Raw genomic sequence first — 12,290 nt, 5'->3', positions numbered from 1 at the left:
ATTAGATGATTAAGTTAGAGAGGTGCAAGTGTTCCAAATTTTAATTCACTCATAAGAAAAGGCATGAATTTAAAGTTTGTCAAAGACTCTTCAAGATAAGGGGATGAATAAAGTTTTCATAGCTAGTCAATTCATGGGATTTGAAACTAAGTTTTTTGAACGTCCATTCTAACTAGGGTCTTCTAAGGTCAAACAATGGCTCTGATACCAACTTGTCAACACCCGGATTTTTAAGTCCAGATGCCTATTATGCCGTACATCGCAATCCCAGGAATAATGTTTTTGCGAGACATAATAGTAAGTAGCATAGAGTCATCATTTATTACAACACATATTGTCTTACAACCATAGATCACATGATCCAATATTACACGAATATATTGTTCAACAACACAAATAGTAGCGGAAGCGAAGTAGTAGTGGACTATCTATTCCACAGGCAACGCTTGACGTTAGAAGACGATCCTAGTTATCGTAGACATCCTGCTGTCCGTCATCCTGATACTGTTGCTCTCCTTCAAAGTCTGGCATAGGGCAAAGCCATGAGTACTTTAAAGTACTCGCAAACTAACTCTAAAGTAATTACTTATTAAGTGTAGTAAGGGGGTGCTAAGCTCTAGGTTCATTTGCATAAAGCCAAGTTTTAGTTTGATAAACATTTAGTAAAGCCTTATCATGTGCTAGACTAACTCAAGTGGGAACATTAGTGTCATTCCCACAACTCATGTTGAGTCACCTCAATATCACCTTTCAATTCATCATTCCTTTTTTAAGATCAAATTTATGATAACGGAGATAGTATGGCCTTTCCAATCGTCTGTAACCGTGGACACGGCTATTCGAATAGGTTTAACACTCTGCAGAGGTTGTACTCTTGTGCCACAACTTTTGATTACATCCGTCGAGGATAACCCCGAATCATCGTAACATAGTACGCGGATCATCAACCCTAACCTTTCACTTATATATGCTAGTATGAGCACCTCTCCCCATGAGCTTGGCCTCCCGGTGGAAACCGCAGTCAACCCGGGAACTGCACAGGGCTTGGGCCGTACATTCACCTCATATTAACATCGTTTCAACTTAACGGAGGCAGCCTCGGCGTAACCCCTATGATGTTTGTTTAGAGGGAACCCATACTAAAATACACAAGTTTCTAGTTAAGCCCTACCCATAATCAGGTATTGTGGGGGTACTTGTATAATTGGAAGGGTATTGCATTCAAACCCAATCATCAGTTTTATCAAAAATCACCATCTTCTCTTGTTCATATTCACCTCCACTTTACATTCTTTCAAAGTCATTTCACTTCACCATGTTCCCGTCTAGAGTAGTCAATTTTAATTGATTAGCACTAGCAACTATTTCATGAGGGGTGCTATCTAGCTTTGATTTGTGCTAAGCTAACTTCAATATTGTTCTACTCTAGCCAAGTGAATCATAAATCAAAAAGTACTTTGAAATAAATAAGCGAAAGTAAATGTAAGGTAAAAACATGGGATAGGTAATACATAAAATAAAGTGTGATGGTGCCTTTGCTCTTGTAGAGCTGAACACTTGTGTTTAGCAAGGGTTAGCTTGCCTTGAGCTGAGTAGTGGTCAAAGTTTTCCTCTTCTTCCTGAGAGTAGGCTTCCTCCTCTTGATATTCCTCGTTACTAGCATCTATATACGAATACGAGATATAAATACTAAACCAAGCTCACATACTAAACTAAAAACACTCAAAAGAGTTCACACACTAATCCTATCATCAATCAAACATGGCATGGTGGATTACTTGATTGATTCTTATTTAAAGGGAAAATAATTTCCTCTCATTAATAGTATTTCTTTAATTTGCTATTTAGATACTTAGAGGAATTAGTTTCTTCTCATTACATCTTATTAAGATTTAATCTCTACATATAACAATCAGGTATGAAATATAGGTTGACCAAAGTCAACATTCCATATCTATTATATGTGAGTATAATTTAATTGAAGTGCTACACTTCACATGTATTAATACTAACATTTAAATGAATTAAAATCTCTAAGTAATAATTATCAGAGGTTTGATGCGTGTGGTTGACACATCCGTTGGGAACCCCAAGAGGAAGGTGTGATGCGCACAGCGGCAAGTTTCCCTCAGTAAGAAACCAAGGTTTAATCGAACCAGTAGGAGTCAAGAAGCACGTTGAAGGTTGATGGCGGCGGGATGTAGTGCGGCGCAACACCAGAGATTCCGGCACCAACGTGGAACCTGCACAACACAACCAAAGTACTTTGCCCCAACGAAACAGTGAGGTTGTCAATCTCACCGGCTTGCTGTAACAAAGGATTAACCGTATTGTGTGGAAGATGATTGTTTGCAGAAAACAGTAGAACAAAGATTGGCAAGAGATTGTATTTCAAGATAGAGAATTGGACCGGGGTCCACAGGTTCACTAGAGGTGTCTCTCCCATAAGATAAACAGCATGTTGGGTGAACAAATTACAGTTGGGCAATTGACAAATAAAGAGGGCATGACCATGCACATACATATCATGATGAGTATAGTGAGATTTAATTGGGCATTACGACAAAGTACATAGACCGCCATCCAACTGCATCTATGCCTAAAAAGTCCACTGATGCGTGTGGTTGACACGTCCGTTGGGAACCCCAAGAGGAAGGTGTGATGCGCACAGCGGCAAGTTTCCCTCAGTAAGAAACCAAGGTTTAATCGAACCAGTAGGAGTCAAGAAGCACGTTGAAGGTTGATGGCGGCGGGATGTAGTGCGGCGCAACACCAGAGATTCCGGCGCCAACGTGGAACCTGCACAACACAACCAAAGTACTTTGCCCCAACGAAACAGTGAGGTTGTCAATCTCACCGGCTTGCTGTAACAAAGGATTAACCGTATTGTGTGGAAGATGATTGTTTGCAGAAAACAGTAGAACAAGTATTGCAGTAGATTGTATTTCAGTATAGAGAATTGGACCGGGGTCCACAGTTCACTAGAGGTGTCTCTCCCATAAGATAAACAGCATGTTGGGTGAACAAATTACAGTTGGGCAATTGACAAATAAAGAGGGCATGACCATGCACATACATATCATGATGAGTATAGTGAGATTTAATTGGGCATTACGACAAAGTACATAGACCGCCATCCAACTGCATCTATGCCTAAAAAGTCCACCTTCAGGTTATCATCCGAACCCCCTCCCGGTATTAAGTTGCAAAGCAACAGAGACAATTGCATTAAGTATGGTGCGTAATGTAATCAACAACTACATCCTTAGACATAGCATCAATGTTTTATCCCTAGTGGCAACACACAACACAACCTTAGAACTTTCTCACATCGTCCTGTGTCAATGCAGGCATGAACCCACTATCGAGCATAAATACTCCCTCTTGGAGTTACAAGCATCTACTTGGCCAGAGCATCTACTAGTAACGGAGAGCATGCAAGATCATAAACAACACATAGATATAACTTTGATAATCAACATAACAAGTATTCTCTATTCATCGGATCCCAACAAACGCAACATATAGAATTACAGATAGATGATCTTGATCATGTTAGGCAGCTCACAAGATCCGACAATGAAGCACAATGGGGAGAAGACAACCATCTAGCTACTGCTATGGACCCATAGTCCAGGGGTAGACTACTCACACATCACTCCGGAGGCGACCATGGCGGCGTAGAGTCCTCCGGGAGATGATTCCCCTCTCCGGCAGGGTGCCGGAGGCGATCTCCTGGATCCCCCGAGATGGGATCGGCGGCGGCGGCGTCTCTGGAAGGTTTTCCGTATCGTGGCTCTCGGTACTGGGGGTTTCGCAACGGAGGCTTTAAGTAGGCGGAAGGGCAGGTCAAGAGGCGGCACGGGGGCCCCACACCACAGGGTCGCGCGGCCAAGGGGCAGGCCGCGCCGCCCTATGGTTTGGGAGCCTCGTGGCCCCACTTCGTCTCCTCTTCGGTCTTCTGGAAGCTTCGTGGCAAAATAGGACCCTGGGCGTTGATTTCGTCCAATTCCGAGAATATTTCGTTACTAGGATTTCTGAAACCAAAAACAGCAGAAAACAAAGAATCGGCACTTCGGCATCTTGTTAATAGGTTAGTTCCAGAAAATGCACGAATATGACATAAAGTGTGCATAAAACATGTAGATAACATCAATAATGTGGCATGGAACATAAGAAATTATCGATACGTTGGAGACGTATCAGCATCCCCAAGCTTAGTTCTGCTCGTCCCGAGCAGGTAAAACGATAACACAAATAACTTCTGGAGTGACATGCCATCATAACCTTGATCATACTATTTGTAAAGCATATGTAGCGAATGCAGCGATCAAAACAATGTATATGACATGAGTAAACAAGTGAATCATAAAGCAAAGACTTTTCATGAATAGCACTTCAAGACAAGCATCAATAAGTCTCGCATAAGAGTTAACTCATAAAGCAATAATTCATAGTAAAAGCATTGAAGCAACACAAAGGAAGATTAAGTTTCAGCGGTTGCTTTCAACTTGTAACATGTATATCTCATGGATAATTGTCAACATAGAGTAATATAATAAGTGCAATAAGCAAATATGTAGGAATCAATGCACAGTTCACACAAGTGTTTGCTTCTTGAGGTGGAGAGAAATAGGTGAACTGACTCAACATTGAAAGTAAAAGAATTGTCCTCCATAGAGGAAAAGCATCGATTGCTATATTTGTGCTAGAGCTTTGATTTTGAAAACATGAAACAATTTTGTCATCGGTAGTAATAAAGCATATGTATCATGTAAATTATATCTTACAAGTTGCAAGCCTCATGCATAGTGTACTAATAGTGCCCGCACCTTGTCCTAATTAGCTTGGACTACCGGATCATCACAATGCACATGTTTTAACCAAGTGTCACAAAGGGGTACCTCTATGCCGCCTGTACAAAGGTCTAAGGAGAAAGCTCGCATTGGATTTCTCGCTATTGATTATTCTCAACTTAGACATCCATACCGGGACAACATAGACAACAGATAATGGACTCCTCTTTTATGCATAAGCATGTAACAACGATTAATAATTTTCTCATATGAGATTGAGGATATTTGTCCAAAACTGAAACTTCCACCATGGATCATGGCTTTAGTTAGCGGCCCAATGTTCTTCTCTAACAATATGCATGCTTAATCATAAGGTGGTAGATCTCTCTTACTTCAGACAAGACGAACATGCATAGCAACTCACATGAAATTCAACAAAGAGTAGTTGATGGCGTCCCCACTGAACATGGTTATCGCACAACGAGCAACTTAATAAGAGATAAAGTGCATAATTACATATTCAATACCACAATAGTTTTTAAGCTATTTGTCCCATGAGCTATATATTGCAAAGGTGAATGATGGAATTTTAAAGGTAGCACTCAAGCAATTTACTTTGGAATGGCGGAAAATACCATGTAGTAGGTAGGTATGGTGGACACAAATGGCATAGTGGTTGGCTCAAGTATTTTGGATGCATGAGAAGTATTCCCTCTCGATACAAGGTTTAGGCTAGCAAGGCTTATTTGAAACAAACACAAGGATGAACCGGTGCAGCAAAACTCACATAAAAGACATATTGTAAACATTATAAGACTCTACACCGTCTTCCTTGTTGTTCAAACTCAATACTAGAAATTATCTAGACCTTAGAGAGACCAAATATGCAAACAAAATTTTAGCATGCTCTATGTATTTCTTCATTAATGGGTGCAAAGCATATGATGCAAGAGCTTAATCATGAGCACAACAATTGCCAAGTATCACATTACCCAAGACATTAATAGCAATTACTACATGTATCATTTTCCAATTCCAACCATATAACAATTTAACGAAGAAGAAACTTCGCCATGAATACTATGAGTAGAAACTAAGGACATACTTGTCCATATGCTACAGCGGAGCGTGTCTCTCTCCCATAAAGTGAATGCTAGGATCCATTTTATTTAAACAAAACAATAAACCAAAACAAACCGACGCTCCAAGCAAAGCACATAAGATGTGATGGAATAAAAATATAGTTTCAGGGGAGGAACCTGATAATGTTGTCGATGAAGAAGGGGATGCCTTGGGCATCCCCAAGCTTAGACGCTTGAGTCTTCTTGATATATGCAGGGGTGAACCACCGGGGCATCCCCAAGCTTAGAGCTTTCACTCTCCTTGATCATGTTGCATCATACTCCTCTCTTGATCCTTGAAACTTCCTCCACACCAAACTTAGAACAACTCATTAGAGGGTTAGTGACAATAAAAATTAACATGTTCAGAGGTGACACAATCATTCTTAACACTTCTGGACATTGCATAAAGCTACTGAACATTAGTGGATCAAAGAAATTCATCCAACATAGCAAAAGAGGCAATGCGAAATAAAAGGCAGAATCTGTCAAAACAGAACAGTTCGTATTGACGAATTTTATCGAGGCACCAGACTTGCTCAAATGAAAATGCTCAAATTGAATGAAAGTTGCGTACATATCTGAGGATCACTCACGTAAATTGGCATAATTTTCTGAGTTACCTACAAGTAAAACAGCCCAGATTCGTGATAGCAAAGAAATCTGTTTCTGCGCAGTAATCCAAATCTAGTATGAACTTTTCTATCAACGGCTTTACTTGGCACAACAAAACACTAAACTAAGATAAGGAGAGGTTGCTACAGTAGTAAACAACTTCCAAGACACAAAATAAAAACAAAGTACTGTAGGTAAAAACATGGGTTGTCTCCCACAAGCGCTTTTCTTTAACGCCTTTCAGCTAGGCGCAGAAAGTGTGTATCAAGTATTATCAAGAGATGGTGTGTTGTTATCATAATTTGTTCTAATAATAGAATCAAAAGGTAACTTCATTCTCTTTCTAGGGAAGTGTTCCATACCTTTCTTAAGAGGAAATTGATATTTTATATTACCTTCCTTCATGTCAATGATAGCACCAACAGTTCGAAGAAAAGGTCTTCCCAATATAATGGGACAAGATGCATTGCATTCAATATCCAAGACAACAAAATCAACGGGGACAAGGTTATTGTTAACAGTAATGCGAACATTATCAACTTTCCCCAAAGGTTTCTTTGTAGAATGATCAGCAAGATTAACATCCAAATAACAATTTTTCAGCGGTGGCAAGTCAAGCATATTATATATTTTCTTAGGCATAACAGAGATACTTGCACCAAGATCACATAAAGCATTACAATCAAAATCTTTAACCTTCATCTTAATGATGGGCTCCCAACCATCCTATAGCTTTCTAGGAATAGAGGCTTCGCGCTCTAATTTCTCTTCTCTAGCTTTTATGAGAGCATTTGTAATATGTTGCGTGAAAGCCAAATTTATAGCACTAGCATTAGGACTTTTAGCAAGTTTTTGCAAGAACTTTATAACTTCAGAGATGTGGCAATCATCAAAATTCAAACCATTATAATCTAAAGCAATGGGATCATCATCCCCAATGTTGGAAAAATTTCAGCGGTTTATCACGAGCGGTTTCAGCAGTTTTAGCGATTCAGCGGTTTCTCGCTTTGCATTAGAAGTGGAAACATTGCTAACACCAATTCTTTTATTATTAATAGTAGGAGGTGCAGCAACATGTGTAGCATTAGCATTACTAGTGGTGGTAATAGTCCAAACTTTAGCTACATTCTTCTCTTTAGCTAGTTTTTCATTTTCTTCTCTATCCCACCTAGCACGCAGTTCAGCCATTAAACTTATATTCTCATTAATTCTAACTTGGATGGCATTTGCTGTAGTAGTAATTTTGTCATCTAAGCGAGATGTACTTATCTCGAGATTGTTTAATCTATTATAAATGCTAGTGAGGGCTGAATCAAAGTTATTAGCTGAATCATGTGATGCAACCAACTTCTTTATGGCATTAAAAGCTTGATCCCCATTGCAATGAAGGAAATCTCCTCCCACTAAAGTATCCAAAGCATATCTATAGCGAAAAAATAAGACCAAAATAAATATTACTAAGGAGCAAACTTAGAGTCATTTGAGGTTCAGTTTTACGATAAGAAGTAAAAATTCTAGACCAAGCATCCTTAAAACTCTCCTCATCCCCTTGTTTGAAAGTGAAGACTAATTCTTCAGGCGAAGAAGTAACAGGTTCAGAGCTAGACATGGTAACAAAAGTAACTAATTTTTTTGTATTTTTAATATAGAGTGCAAGACAGTAAATAAAGCAAACTAGATAAAGTAAATGCAAGTAACTAATTTTTTTGTGTTTTTGATATAGCAAACAAGATAGCAAATAAAGTAAAACTAGCAACTAATTTTTTTGTATTTTGATTTAGTGCAGCAAACAAAGTAGTAAATAAAACTAAGCAAGACAAAAACAAAGTAAAGAGATTGAGAAGTGGAGACTCCCCTTGCAGCGTGTCTTGATCTCCCCGGCAACGGCGCCAGAAATTTGCTTGATGCGTGTGGTTGACACGTCCGTTGGGAACCCCAAGAGGAAGGTGTGATGCGCACAGCGGCAAGTTTCCCTCAATAAGAAACCAAGGTTTAATCGAACCAGTAGGAGTCAAGAAGCACGTTGAAGGTTGATGGCGGCGGGATGTAGTGCGGCGCAACACCGCAGATTCAGCGCCAACGTGGAACCTGCACAACACAACCAAAGTACTTTGCCCCAACGAAACAGTGAGGTTGTCAATCTCACCGGCTTGCTGTAACAAAGGATTAACCGTATTGTGTGGAAGATGATTGTTTGCAGAAAACAGTAGAACAAGTATTGCAGTAGATTGTATTTCAGTATAGAGAATTGGACCGGGGTCCACAGTTCACTAGAGGTGTCTCTCCCATAAGATAAACAGCATGTTGGGTGAACAAATTACAGTTGGGCAATTGACAAATAAAGAGGGCATGACCATGCACATACATATCATGATGAGTATAGTGAGATTTAATTGGGCATTACGACAAAGTACATAGACCGCCATCCAACTGCATCTATGCCTAAAAAGTCCACCTTCAGGTTATCATCCGAACCCCCTCCGGTATTAAGTTGCAAAGCAACAGACAATTGCATTAAGTATGGTGCGTAATGTAATCAACAACTACATCCTTAGACATAGCATCAATGTTTTATCCCTAGTGGCAACATCACAACACAACCTTAGAACTTTACATCACTTTGTCCCGGTGTCAATGCGAGGCATGAACCCACTATCGAGCATAAATACTCCCTCTTGGAGTTACAAGCATCTACTTGGCCAGAGCATCTACTAGTAACGGAGAGCATGCAAGATCATAAACAACACATAGATATAACTTTGATAATCAACATAACAAGTATTCTCTATTCATCGGATCCCAACAAACGCAACATATAGAATTACAGATAGATGATCTTGATCATGTTAGGCAGCTCACAAGATCCGACAATGATAGCACAATGGGGAGAAGACAACCATCTAGCTACTGCTATGGACCCATAGTCCAGGGGTAGACTACTCACACATCACTCCGGAGGCGACCATGGCGGCGTAGAGTCCTCCGGGAGATGATTCCCCTCTCCGGCAGTGCCGGAGGCGATCTCTGGATCTCCCGAGATGGGATCGGCGGCGGCGGCGTGTCCGGAAGGTTTTCCGTATCGTGGCTCTCGATGCGGGGTTTTCGCAACGGAGGCTTTAAGTAGGCGGAAGGGCAGGTCGGGAGGCGGCACGAGGGCCCCACACCACAGGCCGCGCGGCCAAGGGGGCCGCGCCGCCCTAGGGTGTGGCCCCTCGTGGCCCCTCTTCGTCTCCTCTTCGGACTTACGGAAGCTTCGTGGCAAAATAGGACCCTGGGCGTTGATTTCGTCCAATTCCGAGAATATTTCGTTACTAGGATTTCTGAAACCAAAAACAGCAGAAAAATGACAAGCGGCACTTCGGCATCTTGTTAATAGGTTAGTTCCAGAAAATGCACGAATATGACATAAAGTGTGCATAAAACATGTAGATAACATCAATAATATGGCATGGAACATAAGAAATTATCGATACGTCGGAGACGTATCAGCATCCCCAAGCTTAGTTCTGCTCGTCCCGAGCGGGTAAAACGATAACACGAGATAATTTCGGAGTGACATGCCATCATAACCTTGATCATACTATTTGTAAAGCATATGTAGTGAATGCAGCGATCAAAACAATGTATATGACATGAGTAAACAAGTGAATCATATAGCAAAGACTTTTCATGAATAGCACTTCAAGACAAGCATCAATAAGTCTTGCATAAGAGTTAACTCATAAAGCAATAATTCAAAGTAACGGTATTGAAGCAACACAAAGGAAGATTAAGTTTCAGCGGTTGCTTTCAACTTGTAACATGTATATCTCATGGATATTGTCAACATAGAGTAATATAATAAGTGCAATAAGCAAGTATGTAGGAATCAATGCACAGTTCACACAAGTGTTTGCTTCTTGAGGTGGAGAGAAATAGGTGAACTGACTCAACATTGAAAGTAAAAGAATGGTCCTCCATAGAGGAAAAGCATCGATTGCTATATTTGTGCTAGAGCTTTGATTTTGAAAACATGAAACAATTTTGTCAACGGTAGTAATAAAGCATATGTATCATGTAAATTATATCTTACAAGTTGCAAGCCTCATGCATAGTATACTAATAGTGCCCGCACCTTGTCCTAATTAGCTTGGACTACCGGATCATCACAATGCACATGTTTTAACCAAGTGTCACAAAGGGGTACCTCTATGCCGCTTTGTACAAAGGTCTAAGGAGAAAGCTCGCATTGGATTTCTCGCTATTGATTATTCTCAACTTAGACATCCATACCGGGACAACATAGACAACAGATAATGGACTCCTCTTTTATGCATAAGCATGTAACAACAATTAATAATTTTCTCATATGAGATTGAGGATATTTGTCCAAAACTGAAACTTCCACCATGGATCATGGCTTTAGTTAGCGGCCCAATGTTCTTCTCTAACAATATGCATGCTTAACCATAAGGTGGTAGATCTCTCTTACTTCAGACAAGACGAACATGCATAGCAACTCACATGAAATTCAACAAAGAGTAGTTGATGGCATCCCCAGTAAACATGGTTATCGCACAACAAGCAACTTAATAAGAGATAAAGTGCATAATTACATATTCAATACCACAATAGTTTTTAAGCTATTTGTCCCATGAGCTATATATTGCAAAGGTGAATGATGGAATTTTAAAGGTAGCACTCAAGCAATTTACTTTGGAATGGCGGAAAATACCATGTAGTAGGTAGGTATGGTGGACACAAATGGCATAGTGGTTGGCTCAAGTATTTTGGATGCATGAGAAGTATTCCCTCTCGATACAAGATTTAGGCTAGCAAGGCTTATTTGAAACAAACACAAGGATGAACCGGTGCAGCAAAACTCACATAAAAGACATATTGAAAATATTATAAGACTCTACACCGTCTTCCTTGTTGTTCAAACTCAATACTAGAAATTATCTAGACCTTAGAGAAACCAAATATGCAAACCAAATTTTAGCATGCTCTATGTATTTCTTCATTAATGGGTGCAAAGCATATGATGCAAGAGCTTAAACATGAGCACAACAATTTCCAAGTATCACATTACCCAAGACATTTATAGCAATTACTACATGTATCATTTTCCAATTCCAACCATATAACAATTTAACGAAGGAGAAACTTCGCCATGAATACTATGCGTAGAAACTAAGGACATACTTGTCCATATGCTACAGCGGAGCGTGTCTCTCTCACATAAAGTGAATGCTAGGATCCATTTTATTCAAACAAAACAAAAAACAAAAACAAACCGACGCTCCAAGCAAAGCACATAAGATGTGATGGAATAAAAATATAGTTTCAGGGGAGGAACCTGATAATGTTGTCGATGAAGAAGGGGATGCCTTGGGCATCCCCAAGCTTAGACGCTTGAGTCTTCTTAGAATATGCAGGGGTGAACCACCGGGGCATCTCCAAGCTTAGAGCTTTCACTCTCCTTGATCATATTGCATCATACTCCTCTCTTGATCCTTGAAAACTTCCTCCACACCAAACTTAGAACAACTCATTAGAGGGTTAGTGACAATAAAAATTAACATATTCAGAGGTGACACAATCATTCTTAACACTTCTGGACATTGCATAAAGCTACTGGACATTAGTGGATCAAATAAATTCATCCAACATAGCAAAAGAGGCAATGCGAAATAAAAGGCAGAATCTGTCAAAACAGAACAGTTCGTATTGACGAATTTTATCGAGGCACCAGACTTGCTCAAATGAAAATGCTCAA

This window comes from Lolium perenne, chromosome 2 (assembly GCF_019359855.2).
Source record: "Lolium perenne isolate Kyuss_39 chromosome 2, Kyuss_2.0, whole genome shotgun sequence".
Classification (NCBI taxonomy): Eukaryota; Viridiplantae; Streptophyta; class Magnoliopsida; order Poales; family Poaceae; genus Lolium; species Lolium perenne.
Note: the sequence above shows the minus strand (reverse complement) of the source record.